We start from the raw sequence: 7,798 nt of genomic DNA, 5'->3' as shown, positions 1-7,798 counted from the left end.
GGATCATTTCTGAGGGTGCAACCCACCGCACGTCAAAGCATGGGATAGGCTTCAGCCGCAATGACGCGACAGTATCATGCCATAATGGAGACAGGTACCCAACACCCTAATATAACACTTTTGATAACAATCTTGACCTGCAAACAAGATTAAAATGTAAAAAAAAAAAAAGACTAAAGCAAAAATGTTGAGTGCAAATGTTTTCAGTGTCACACTAACTCGTCTTACAGCCGTAGGTTCTGGGTCATGTGTGACTCTTCCGTGTGGAAATTTGTCTGGCTAGATTCTTCTGGGTGTTTTCCCTATCAACCTTAATGACATCCATGAGTTTCTGGCAAGTACCTGTAGTCTATATTATTTCACACTGATGCTTTTCTCAATTGTGTTTTGTTAAATTTAAGTTGAATGGAAGAACTCGCTCAAAAATGCTTATTCCATTAACCAGAACTTGGACTGTATCTCCAAGGTCAAGGTAAACTTTATTAGCGCATTTACAACAACCACAGCTGCCCAAAGTGCTTCACATAAAATAGATCATTGCTCCTTCATTAGTCGTCCTGAAAAACTACCTTGAGGCCTTTCACCGTCCCTTCGCTTCCTCGCTCCACAGTGCCAGCTCAGCGACGGATATGAGCAGAGCCACACACTACTTTGCAGCTGTGAGCCTGAAATGCCAGATGGGGAGGATGACGGACACTGGCACAGACGAGCGCAGACACCCAAACACACAGGTCCATATATAGCAGAGGAACAATGCAAGCATGTGTAAACAACGCCTCACGAGCCTTGCCCCCAAAACACATGTGGCACTGTATAGGTCCCCCCGGTCCCGTGCGATGGCAGTAATAACAGTGGCGCGCCTCTCTTGACATTTGTCTGTGACACGCCCCTCGACCACTTGCGATAGCGCTGATGAAAAGCTTAAGCTGGACATGTCAGCAATGCAGGTATTCACTCACGCGAGCTGCTAATTATCAACAGGCCTCAGTGGCTTGAAGCTTTATACCTCTGAATAGCAGTTTGAATGTGACAAGTGAGGATACAGAAGTGTTCATATGGATTTTCCATGTGCCAAATATGCCATTCCCATTTTGGGAGTGTATACCAAAGCCTGGCTGTTTGGTACAATGTAAGCACTGTTGTGTTTAAAGCAGTACTAAGTAACTCATGCACCCTAGAGGCCATAAGCGCAACTGCAGGTGTCGTAGCATGTTGTGTTTTTTTACTCATTAATTGTCCGTAAGAGTAAATACGCTGACAGAAGAGACAGAGGGAGAGAGGGATATTGTACATCCAGTTACACAATGGAGATCATTTTTTTTCACTCAAACTTGGCTTTAAATACTGTTTAAGTGGCGCTAGCCTACAATTAGCTTTGCCCGTTAGCCTGTTAGCCTCTTCTTCATGATTCTATCAGTGTGTATTGCACCTTCGACCTAGAGGCAGGAAAGTTGCAATTGTGGTTATCTGGCCAGAGACACTAGGAAGAGATGAAAGACCCCCCAATCATCCCATTAACACTTGTATTACCCCCAGAGTAACTACGAAACAGATTTTTTCATGTAAACAAGTTACATAGTTCTTTAAGTACAAGTTTTGGCTGGTTTTCTGTCCATAACATGAAACCCAAGTCCAAAAGAAGCTTCAGTAGAGTGAAACTAGTAATGTATTGTCGATGCTCGAGTTGCAGGTAATACATATAAACTAAAACATTGGTAATAAAGGGGTTTAGTTATAATATTTCCAAATAATTTACGCATTTGACATCCCCCTGGAGCTACTGCAGTTCTCACCAAACACCACTATATCTGCTCACCGAAAATGTGCCATCCCAAAAAGATCTGCAGCACAGACAGCTTTTTCAAATAAAACCTTTAAACAATGGAATCAACTTCCGGACAGTCCGAAGTTGTCTGTATATTTGAACATTTTCTCTCTAAAATGTAAAGAAAAACATTCTCGATAACCAGCGGTGTCAGCATCAGCACAGTTAAATTTTTGAAATGTCATATTGTTTGTAGTAATTTGTGTCAATTTTAGACAGGTTTGTTTTCAGGAAACCTTCTGATGCATTTTAAACTGTCATGTTAAGCTAATGATAATAATGTATGTAGTTGTTAGTGCTACTGACAGTTATTTTTAATGTTTGTTTTAATATTGTGCACCTGCCCGGGGACTGCAGATGGTAATTAGCAAAATCTGATCAAATAAACGAATAAACTCAACTCAAGTACCGTGACTAGATCAAGAGCAAACCCGGACAGAACCAGGCCTAAACAGCTTTTCTTACCTGAAGAGGAGGTTATTCATGAAAATGTACCTCTTGTATTAGCCAATCATCAGACGTTTCTTCTCTGACAGTCGGCAAGGTTCGACTTTGCTTGGTCCACGTCACAACAACTTTAACCAGGGACAACATGTTCAAAAACCATTGGCGACTTTTTTTCCCAAATGATTTGACTCTGGGGACAGTATTTCCGTGTGCCTTGTTAATCGACAGTGCACACTCTGCCTCGCACATATTTGACAATTTGCCCTGTCCACCATTACTGGAAATAACGTCCCAAAATAACTTGTTTAAAAGAGGATTCAGGCTTGCCAATATAAAACTCAAGTCAACAAACGAATGAAGCACATTATTCAATTAGACTCATGAACGCCTTCAAAGTTGACAAAGTTGAAAAAGGAAAATTCTGTGTGTTAAGACGGAAAGTGAAAATGGAAGGTCTGTCAACACTGGGGACATGGAAGCACACATGACTTCTCTAAAATTATATAACGAAGATTATACCAATAGAAAAAAAGGATGCTGGAGCTGGACAACTGGATAATTGATTCATTATCCAATGTGTCGACACATTTCTAACAATAAATGAATAAGTGTTGCTTATATCAGCATCTGGCATCTCCCGGAACCATGGGGGTTACCGCACGCCACGTGTTTGTAAACCCTGGAATCTTTGACCAATCATTTGAAAGTCAAAACGAAACGCGCATCATCACTTCTGCTTCTAACGCGGCATACTTTTATTTATTCTCATTCCCTCTCATCTGTCGTCAGAGGATCCACAGGCGGAGGTGGGTGGTCTCTCGGTGTCCTTCCCCAGCTCAGCAGATAGGCCCGGTTTGCATATTTATAGGGAGGATGTTTGTTGTTAGAAACCCGCTGTTTGTGAGTATGAATTAGCTTAAGTTCGGCAGTTGCCATGGTCACGGATATGGTTGTTTTATTTGAGGCCACTCGTCCTCTCATGCACGGCCCCTGGCCCTTGAAGCTTCTGTGAAGTTTCGATGGCCATGCAGCTCTATATTCGTGGTTATTTTTCCAACAACGTGGTTCATCTTTTATAATGTACTTAAGCCAAATGCTACAAACAATTGCTAATGAGTTCACACCAATGGGGTTCAGCCTTGTTTGAGCTGTGTAGATGAAGGCGGGTTAATTTCTACAAAGAGGTCTTGTTTGAATTGGTATTGAATGAAGCTTAACATATGGTACATTCATAAAACAAATACTGCGACTAAAACCAAATCTTGTTCTCCTTTCAACAGTCAGCAGTCAGAGAAAAAAATCTGTGTGCTCATTTGAAAAACATATGATTCTATTCAGTATTTTCATTTATCTATTTTTCATAGAAATATATGGACAGATATGCTCAGTTTACATGTGTTACTTCTGCACTATATTTTCTAGGCTACCTTAGTTTAACACTAGAACGGTATCTAAATCTTAATCTAGCACATATGTCAGAGCAGCATGGACCGGCCAAGCTATGAGTGGCTCAGTGAAACAGATGAACTCTCTCCATGGTAGCAGGATGGTAAAGGAAGTAAAACACCCAGGAACTTGGATGGCAAGGCAGGACTAATAAACATATGGAGCCAAAAAGCAAAGCACGAGCTCTGCAGGCGGACACATCCCGTCATAGAAAGGCCTTTGGGATTACACTTAGATACAATTGTGTCTAATTGGGAAAAGCAATGGAATAGTAGCCACCCACTCGTAGACCAAACACAAGCATATTAGTAAAAGAAACCTTCTTGAGCAGTTTGCCCACACAAGCAACTTAAACAGGAAAATGTGGCCAACAGATATCACACTGTGGGAGAGAAAAATGCACCTCAATGAGACGGCAATTAAAGTGTTTCCCAAGGGAACTAAGCAATGACAACAAGTGTGGTAGAGGGTTTATGAAGATGACTATGGTGGTGGTGGAAAAGTATGTCGGGTTTTCAGATCCTACCCTGAAATAAAGACTCTTCAATCATAAATATTTTGTAGCCCCAGGGAATGCACTATTCGAAAAATGTCATGCTTTCCGCAATGAAATGTCATAATTGCATTGTTAAATACAGGTAAATCCCAAGTAGATGGCCATCAAGATCAAGATCAAGTCCAATGCTCAAGTCCTTAAAAGTCTGTGTAGACAAAGCAAATGCATTTTTTTCCACATGTCTTTGCAGCAGAGAGACCTTATAAATGAGAATGTGAGTCAAAGAGAGCCACCCACTTATGCTTTTTGCATGTATTTGGTCATCTCAAACACACCATGATCCTTTGTTGGTTATTGATCAATGACTTGCACAAAATCTTCTTATAGTTTCACTTCCCATTTAATCAAGAGCCAGTCAACTGCGTAGATAATGCATGACATTTGCAACACCCTATTTCCAATGTACTACTTAGGCAAAATATTGTGTTATTTTGCTTATACGACTTTCTTTCTTAAGTCGTAGCAAAAAATATGTTGGGTAGAATAGACATACAAGATTTCCAGAAATTTCCAGATGAAAAATTAAAACATGTTTTCCAGAATAATTCCTTGTCCAAACATAAAAATGTCAATCTTATTTCCGTGAGAAAAGGAGATGCACTAATTCATTTTTATATCAGCTCTAAAACAGTTTCTAATCGATCATGCAGAAAGTCGCATGTGCTAATTTGAAGTACTTACAATTTAGCACCAGGCTCAGAAAATATGTGTCCGGCGCCAAGAGGAAGGAAGTTCTCGCGAAATATAGTGTACTATCTTGAATGTCAGGTTAGTTTGGACTAGCGGTTACATTGGATTGTGAGTCAGTCCCTGTGCGCACACACCCCACTTCGCCCTTTAAGAGTATTTCCAAACACTTACCTCTTCGGTATTTATTTTTGACGCTGCGTCTATGACCAACAGGATGCTCCTCCACGAGATCGAGGAGACATTAGAAACGTGTAACCTATTATCAATGACGAAGAACAATACAATTTCTAGACAGTGCAACTTATGGGAACTATTGCATCAACTGAAAACAAAAAATGGTGTTCCAGTTATCCTTGAATGATGGATTTTTCGAGTTCTGACTTGTAAAGATTGATTGGATCACTCTTACTTGGAATTGATCTATCAGGCTACACAAAATCCACAAGAGCAAACTCCACACTCTTATTGACTTGGAACAATATTCAATACATTTTAAGTCAACCTGTGTGTCCTTCCTATCCGAGGGAAAATATTTGTCTGACTTTTACCAGCTTCAGTGCTTGAGTTATTGTATTTCTCTCCCTGTCTGTCAACTCTCCGGCCTGATGATTGAAAACATAGAAACTTGGATAAAACATCTATCCTAGATCTGAGATACGACTTCAGGCAACAAATATTATGTCTTCTGAAAGGTCAAAAACTCACGAGACTGAATTGGGATAACTACACAATATCAGCATCAGGCGTTTTAATGAATGTTTGAGTGATCCCGGGTCAGAAAATGTAAAAAGTGTACACGGCCTTTTGCCCTATTTGGACTTACAGTTGAGTGGTATTAGCTGACATAATCCCCTTTACATGTTGGAGCAGAGTGGTGGAGGTTACAAGCCCTTCAGCCAAACGACTGGACTGTGAAGGATACAAGGTAATTCCATAAAGAGGAAGTTGCTGCTAAACATTGACAGTTAACAAGATGTCGCACAGTTTTCCTCTATATTTAAGTAGCTTATCTCAGATTCTAACTGGGTCTTGAAGAATATAACATTCCTTCATAGTGTATTTGTGGAAGCATTCAAATAACTTAACCCTGCATGTGCCCAGCTTTGAATTGATGGATGCATCATGGATCAAACTATAACCTCACGAGCTAAAAAGAGTCATCCACCTCACAGTATTTTTTTGTGGTATTTTCACTTCAAAACATACAATCAAATGCTAGTATTAGCGTGAAATACGGTCTTAAATAAGATAGAATCTCAATCTATAAATATCCTATAAATAACCCCCAAGCTGCAGTTTCTTTTGACCTGTTTCTCATCGACTAAATATTTGATGCACTGAGTGATAATTTGACGCAACTATGACAAGCATTGCACCAGTTCCTTGCTTTCATTTAGCTGTTTGCTTCAAGCTGGTTGCTATCTAAACAGGGACGCTGGGATAAAAGAGTCATCCGTTGGCTGCCAGGCCTAAGGCAGTGTGAGGCCTGAGCCACGATGATCAGAGCGTGTGCAGATGATAAGTCTATAAATAGCATTGAGCAGTAGAAGGACAAAGGCTATTTCCCTTTAAAAGAGGCCACGCAATGGTTAAACGTCTGCAGACAATTCAACCGTCTTTTTTTTTTTCCACAACAAACCAATCTATTAAAACATGATTTGTTGCACAGACTGCAGTGTTGAAATATTCATAATTGGTATTTCTGTTAATTTTGTTTTGTTTGTTCACTCTGAACTGTTTGTACCTGACTTCATCCAGTTTTTCTAAGTCCTAGATCTGTCTTGTTTTTATACTGGCTTAGTGCTAATTTAGTGGTAAAGACTTGTTTTCTTTCTGGGTCAATGCATGTTGGCCAAGCCATATAGCTGTCACAAAACTGGACATGTTATTATTGCACAAACCGTATGCAAAATTGTTCCTTCAATGCATGTTTGATTGCACTGATTTACAGCACTTGCTATTTGTTCACCAAAGTCATAGTTACCCCTGACTTTGAAAAGGGCAATACATTTTGACCTGCTTGTGCACTCTGACAAATGCTTACTTTATACCGTTGCAGGGACAAGGTCAACTTTCTCCCTGCACTCGCGTTGGGCCAACATGATACTTTCATGATGCAGACCTGGAGGGCTCTGCAACTTCGTAAAACTTACCGTGGCCTCTGTAATCTTAAATGAGCAACACATGAGCAGGGTATAATGTCCTGACACAGTACTTTCAGTATGTACATCTGCTAACGGTGATAAGAACCCGTACAAGTAGTTGCATAACTGGGTCTATAATTACCCCTGGGCTGGTCATGAGATGTAGCCCAAACAAAGTTTTTGACCTGAGCAGACCTGTGAAAACAAACATTAACAGTTTCTCAAAGATTGTTGCTTCTTGTTACACTCTATTGTGAAACAATTATCACAGTAAAGTTTTGTTCTCAGACAACATAATGTGTCAGAAACTCAGAATACTTAAACTGAATAAATCATAACAATATACTTTTAAACAGGAATAGGCAAGTTTGCTTGGTCCAGGGACAATTTTTTAATCTTCAAAAGACCCTCCAATTGTTGTGAGATTATCTCAATTGTAAGCCAAAGTAAAGCATCACTTTCTACAAATGCCAGTGTTGTATATCATATATGGCCTAAATAGGTGTTCTGCTAACACATTATAATGGAATTGACAGTATGCTTTCCACATAAGAGTAGGTTAACAGGCCTTTGATGTCTTATTTGTGTAATAATATTCCTCAAAATCATCTTTAGGCCCAGAGGTTCTGGGATGGAGGGACAGTTTTAGGGCCTGACTTTGCCTACCCCTGCTTTAGGGTGTCAACATTA

The sequence above is a fragment of the Gobius niger genome (genome assembly GCF_951799975.1).
Source record: "Gobius niger genome assembly, chromosome: 3".
Lineage (NCBI taxonomy): Eukaryota > Metazoa > Chordata > Actinopteri > Gobiiformes > Gobiidae > Gobius > Gobius niger.
The sequence above is the reverse complement of the archived record's forward strand: the minus strand, read 5'-3'. Positions refer to the sequence as shown.